Below are 6,862 nucleotides of genomic sequence, written 5' to 3' on the forward strand. Positions count from 1 at the left end.
CCCTGAAAGAGACAGTTTTAAGCTTGCCATTGCAGCCAATGAAGTTAATAAGGTGAAACTCCATATTTTAAACTCCCGTTAACCGTATGTGTCACACAGTTTAGACCCCACAGCTCCCTTCCACTCCAGCAAACCTCAGTTGAGCGTCAGAATCTATTTGAAGTGCTGGACCACACAATGATTAAATCGAGAGAGTTGATCTCAGATTGACGGGGCACGAGAATCACTGGGGAGTGACAGTTAAAACACAGACTCCTAGGCCCCAACTCTAGATGTTCTGATTCCATAGGTCTTGAGTACAACCCAGGAATCTGCAGTATGACAACCACCTACGTGACTCTGATGGAGGTTGATCACCTGCTTGAAGCATTGACTTTGAGGCACTTAGGGTCTGAAATCTGACCTAGGAAAAGAGAAATCTGCAGGAAATAGGAACACATGGCAGACATGTAAATAAACCTAGTTCTGAAAGTCCGATTAGTATAACTCTTTTTTTATCCATTTTTTCACTCTCTGTTTATAACTCTTTACTCCTTTATCAAGTCACTCTTATACCATTTAATGGACTCAATCACTTGGGTGCTTGAAAATATTCTTTTTTACCCACTACATCAGGGTGGGGAATGTCCAACTTGGCGAGGGCCATATAAGGCCAGATAAATCATTTCGTCTGGCCCTGCCAAGGCATTAGGGGTGAGTTAATTAAATGTTGGAACAAATGTAGACGGCTAATTTTTCAGTTGATAATTTTGCATGGCCCACGAATGATGTAAATATCTAAATGACCCTTGGCAGACAAAAGGTTCCCCACCCCTGTACTACATTATCCAATCTGATATACCCTAAAAGGTAACCCTCCCAAACCCATTTTATAATGCCATTCTTTAAAAAAAAAAAAAAAAACACACACAGACACACACACACACAACAACACACCAACCTTCAAATTTTGTTAATGACTTTTTTATTTTAATGATTTTAGTGATTAAGAGTTAAAGGCCAGTCTCCTTGACATGGAATTTAAAGTTGTCTGAAATCTAGCCTCTCATTTTTAGTATAATTCTTCTGCATCTTTTATAGAATAAGATTGTCTTTTTTTTTTTTTTTTTTTTTTTTTTTTTTTTTTTTTTTTTTTTTTTTTTTACCAATTATACTCTGAGAAGCCATTCTTCCATGCCCCTGCTCATATAGGGAAGGAAACTCCTCATGTCATCCCACATTTCTACCTTGAGAGATGGAGGAGAAGGTGTGAGGATTAGGTGTGCTGATAAAACGTTAACAATCAGCTCTCTTTGAGGGGGCGGGGAGTAGGTCTGATTTTTAGCATTTACCAATTTTCATGCTGTCAATAATCCCAATATGGCTGATTTCAAGCGGACAATATTGTGGCACTGGAAGTAGGGTTCGGGAGTACTCTGAACAGTGGGGCCCTCTGAGCCTCGCTAAACTAACTCCCTCACACTACGGGGAATGGCGTGTGAGAGTTAGCTTCTTACTTCACACATCACAGTGTTGTCTGGCTGTAAGGGAAGCTCTGTTGGTCTTTTCTAGGATAATTCTTAGAAACACACACCATTGGGTGGAGGGATGACTAACCTACATGCCAAATTCATTCCTCCCTGAGGCCCCCTGGTTTCAGGCCTGATGGCCTTTGTCCTGTGCGGTGCCCAGTGTTCTGCTAGCAGCTGCTAAAATCTTATGGGTGAATTATAACTTCTTCACTCTCAGTACTTTCAAGGCTCAGTGACCCTTCCCCGTCAGCTGAGTTGCCTCAACTCAGTTAATGCTGGGACCATAGTCTCTGTGCTCAGCCATGTGGTCCACTTGCCTCTTGGCTCATGCTGGTCACCCATGTGGCTTCCCCAAAGAAGGCCTGCAGTTCCAGACTCAGCCAGCTTCCGAGTCCACCCTGGGTGCAAGCAGGGACTTCCTTATCCCTAACCCAGGCACGGAGGAGCCTTGGGGGCAGTGACTGTGACCTCTCTTTCTTTAGTTTTTTCCTCCACACAGGAGGGCCATGCTAGTCACAGAGATTGTCTAAGAGAACTAGAAAGCTCTGCAGTCCTCACCTGACAAACTGAGGAGGGCATGCCAGTGCTCTGGGCCCCCTAACCTGTTTTCTTGTTTCTAAAACCACCAACTTTCTTCTTTCTGAGATTTCAACTTAGAGTGGGTAGCAGGATATATATTTCCTTCTCTACCCTTCTCTTTTCTGTCTCCCTGGACTTCCATTTTTCTTGCTGAAGGACACCTATTTCCATTTCCTTTGAACATACCACTTTCCTCATATTGTGAGTTCTCCCTAAAAATGCAGACTATGCCCCATCAGCATGGCTCAGAGGTTGAGCGTCCACCTATGAACCAGGAGGTTACGGTTCGATTCCCGGTCAAGGCACATAACCTGGTTGTGGGGGGCATACAGGAGGCAACCAATCAATGACTCTCTCTCATCATTGATGTTTCTATCTCTCTCTCCCTTGCCCTTCTTCTCTGAAATCAATAATAAAATTTTAAAAAATGCAGAATAGGAAGAATGTACAGTGGTTGGCAAAAGTAGGTTTGCAGTTGTGAGTACATAAAACATAGCTTATTCTTGTATTATTATTTATTAATTATTGTATTATTAGTTGTATTACAATTGTCAACCTCTTTTGCCCACCCCTACATGAACAAATAAATAAACTATTTTCTCCATGGGTGCAAAAAGAAATGAATAGCAAACAAAATTACAAAGTTTGTAATGACAGTCAGTCAGGACTCAATAAAAAATGGATTATTGTCAGACTGGCATATATTTTTGAATGTGTTTTATTTGACCAATTAATAATTGCACTACATTTGATGTTTTTCTGGCCTTCAGAGTGTCTGCTAGACACCTATCCACTTTGCACACTGGAATACGACATTTCACAGGATGCTGTTATCTCCGGACAGGAGGCCTGTCTCTGCTGTGACAAGTGGCAGGAAAAATTCTGGCTATCTTGCTTTCCAACCCCGTGATCGAGCCAAGAGTCTAAGTTCTTGAGAGTCAAGGGTTTAAAACTGAACCACAGATGAGTCAGCAATGACTCTGATGGCAATTCTCCCAGAGAGAAAACATTGAACAAAGGGGAATGGCTTGTTCCCTCAGGGTCTTAAATATTTAGGGGGGTAATCTTCTCACCGGGTATCTCTAAATTATTTAAACTCAATCGGCTTGCCCTGTGGTCTATTCTCTGCACAGGATTTGAAAGCCTGGCTATTTCCTTCTCACAAGCCTGTAGGTTTACAGCTTAATCAAAATGACAATTACTTGAGGCATTAGGTCTATTATAAAGCACATCCATTACAGGGTCAACAAGGCGGGGAGGTGGGAGGGTGTGAGGAAGAAGTTCAGGCTGCTGGTGTAACTGGAAAGCAGATTCTCCTCTGCCTCTACACCTCCCCCTAAGGTGAGGCATGAGCTTGCCCTCGAAGCCATTTGCTCTTTTGGAGGCCAATTCTGAGGCCTGTTTCCGGGGTCACTATATGAACATGCTGGTTTCACAACCACATGGAATGTACCTGAGGACGAGGGATTCCAACTGCCTTTGTCCTTATTCCTCCAGATTATTTCTGTCCCAACATGCAGGACTTTTTATTTTGATGAGAGAAAAAATAGAGGGGGTTGAGACATTCGGACTTGACTTTGAACAATTTAGGGGCTGACGTTTGATCGAGGGATTCTATTATTCAATGTGGAAGCTCCAAAAGTGGGATTGAAGCCAGTGGGTGAAATTTGTACTGACGTTGCCTTCACTTTTGTCTATTCAATCTGCTAGGTCACACCTGTGTAGCTAGGTATACGCAAAGAGCTATGAGCAGTAAATAAAATGTTTAATGGCAGTAAGTTTTCACTACAGAACTGATTTTTGGACAAAGTGGGGCTCTTCCAGGACCACTGGAATAAGCAGTTCTGGAGGCCCCCAGGAGAGGATGAGATATGGTAGAGAGCTTTATTTCTGTGGAATTACACCTCTGGGCTTCCAAAGCTCCATTTCCCTTAGTCCAGCCATGGAAGTGTAGCCAGTGTCTGGAGATTCCCTTCTATATTGGAGCGGGGTCCAGTTCAGCATCAGGCTAGTTAGAGTCCACTATTCCACTGTGTGTGGGGTCTACATAGCTGTGGTCCACACAGGAAAGTGCTTATGGGCCAGAGCCAAATGTGCCAAGAGGAACCAAGAGCACCAAGAGAGCGAATTTCTTTGTTTAGTATCCCAAACCTTGTCAGGCTTGCAGTGGCCACACCCATTCTGGCCCATGATCTTTGTTCCCAGGTGTGACTGACAGACAAGCACCTTCACTAGTCACCCCAGTTTTACTGGGCATGTGTTTATCTTCCCTTTGTCCAATCACCTTCCCCCAGTGTTTTGCAGGGGGAATAGGCCTATAATGTCTGGCTTTCCATCTGCTCCTTTCCTATAATCAATAATTAGCTGATTACAATGATATCAGTAGAAAAATGGAAACCCCACTCCCTCAAAATTTCTCACTAGAGTTCTCATGCTGGCATATATTCTCATCTTAGATGGACCACAGTACCCCATTCAGGTGCACCTGTTCCACTCCATGCTATTTCTTCTTGCTGCACTGATGCCACAGAAGTAAATTGATGCTACTTTTCCCCCTATTTCGTGAGGTTATTAGTCACTTGATCTCTACCGAGAGTAGTTAGTGAAACCAATTCTCTTGCCTTAGGTGGTCATGGCCACTTTAGTACTGTAACAATTACGTTCTCCATTATTCCAAAACTCTGTGCTGCCCCTTCCCTATGGTGATTTGAACACGGTATTTGCACATAAACTTTTTGCTGAACAAATTAGGTGAAGTGAAGTGAGGAGAAAACTGGCAGAAGGGAAGTTTTTTCTTGAGTCCTTAAAACAGGGAGCAATTTGTCCCTTAAATGAGATCATTGTCTGGAAGGCCCCCATGGCTAAGCTCATTAAAAAATAAAGCCATAAGCGCATCATAAACCAGGTAAGAGGTCTCAGTGTGGTCCTTGAAACAGTGCAAAGTAGAGAGAATCACAAAAGAAGGTTGGGGACCAAGATAAGAAATTACATCCACCTTGCTCTGTGGATATCTTTCTCCAAATTACAGTAATAAAATGCTTAAAGGAAGAACATAGATAGAAATGTTGTTTTCTTTCAGGAGTATCCTTCTTTATTAACATTGGAAATAAGAATTGCCCTCTCTGTAAAGACTGGTAGAAATGGAATGGAATGATAAAATATAAAGGAGTCATGATTATATTTTATTAAGGAAAATGCACTGAATTATTCCCTGTTATGAGAAGAGGAACAAGAAAGTGAGCGCAGAATAGATAGTTATAGAATGTAGTTTAAGGGACAATGTTGGGACATGTGGATAAATGCAGTGGAGTGGGCGTTTTGAATATGAAAACATGAAAGCGAAATAAAGTCATGTGTTTCCTGTGTGATGAACAGCTTCTGCTATCATATTAAGGGGCAGGGGTTAGGCATTGGTATTGACTGTATGAGATTCTTAAATCTGTGGCTTCTTTAAAATAATTTACAGGAGAGTGATACAAATTATTGGGTGTGTTTGTTCTCAGCTGTCTGGGGGCCACCTGAAAAATTGGCACACATAACTCATTTCTGTTTTGCTTCACTTGGAACTCACTCAGGGCAGAAAAGCAGTGGGCATCACCCCAAAACATTATAAGGCAAATGGACAGCTAGCAGCCACCTGGGACAATATATTATGGTAGAGACAATAGGCAGCCTTAAGCCTGGGAGTCAGCTATGGGGAAAGGCTTTCTTTGGGAAACTGGAGCATTTAAATGTTCTCATGTATACTTGAGAATTCATATACACACACACATGCCCAGGGCTGGATGCATGTTTAGAAAATATCTGAGAAAACCCTAAGCTTTGGGGTTTGGCTGATCGCTAGGTTCCAGTGCAAGCAGAAAATTAAGGCTAAGTAAGGCAGAGTTGTGAATGGCCCGTCTGAGTGGGATTGAAAGAATGCCTTAGGACAGAGACTATCTTGTAAAGCCTGGAAGAGGAGTTTTTAAACTCCCAGTATTCAAGGAAACCTCTCTCAAAACAGTAGCTGGACACAAGCTAAAAAAAGAAAAAAAAGCAATAAAAAACCCCACAGCGCTTTTTGTGAGCATATAAGAAAAGGAATATAGCCTTTGCAAAAGTAGATTAGAAATGTCACTTATCAAATGGATGACTGCGCCCTGGCTGGTGTGGTTCAGTTGGCTCAGCATAGTCCCAAGCACCCAAAGGTCACCAGTTTTAATCCCTGTCAGGGCACGTGCCCAGACTGCAGGCTTGCTCCCCAGTAGGGGGCACATAGGAGACAGCCAATTGATGTTTCTCTTTCTCCCTCTCCCTTCCTCCCTCTAAAATCAGTAAAGACATGTTTTAAAAAGTGGATGACTGGGGACTTAAAAAACCCACAGATAACATAATTAATGGTGAAAGATGAAAAATTTTTCATCTAGAGATCAGGAACTAGACAAAGATGAGCACTTTAAACACTGCTATTCAACAGTGTATTGGAAATTCTAGGCCCCCCAAAACCAAACCGATTTTTGAAGTGCAAGTTTAGAGGTTGAGAGCGACTTGTTGGGTGCTACAACTATTACATTTCTTGGCTCAGGTGTTTTTTACACAGGTGGGTTTATTGTGAGTAATTAAGGAAGTTATGCCATTGTGATTTGTGCATTTTTATACTTAATATTTTAATTAAAAATTAAAACATATACCATTGAATAAAAAATTAAAGTGACCATTGTGACTGCAGTTTAGTTTTAATATAATTGCGTCGCTATTTTTGAATTAAAGTAAAAAATTATTTTTAAATAGAC

At 41.8% G+C, this 6,862-nt stretch overlaps 2 long non-coding RNA genes across 2 annotated transcripts in view; both read left to right on the forward strand.

Moving 5' to 3' along the window:
- LOC107184465 overlaps positions 1–6,862 on the forward strand; it is a 27,736-nt gene that overhangs the window by 8,491 nt on the left and 12,383 nt on the right. The window lies entirely within an intron of this gene.
- Positions 1–6,862, forward strand: part of LOC107184466 — a 17,140-nt gene that overhangs the window by 882 nt on the left and 9,396 nt on the right. The window lies entirely within an intron of this gene.

The sequence above is a fragment of the Myotis davidii genome, unplaced genomic scaffold (assembly GCF_000327345.1).
Source record: "Myotis davidii unplaced genomic scaffold, ASM32734v1 scaffold1586, whole genome shotgun sequence".
Lineage (NCBI taxonomy): Eukaryota > Metazoa > Chordata > Mammalia > Chiroptera > Vespertilionidae > Myotis > Myotis davidii.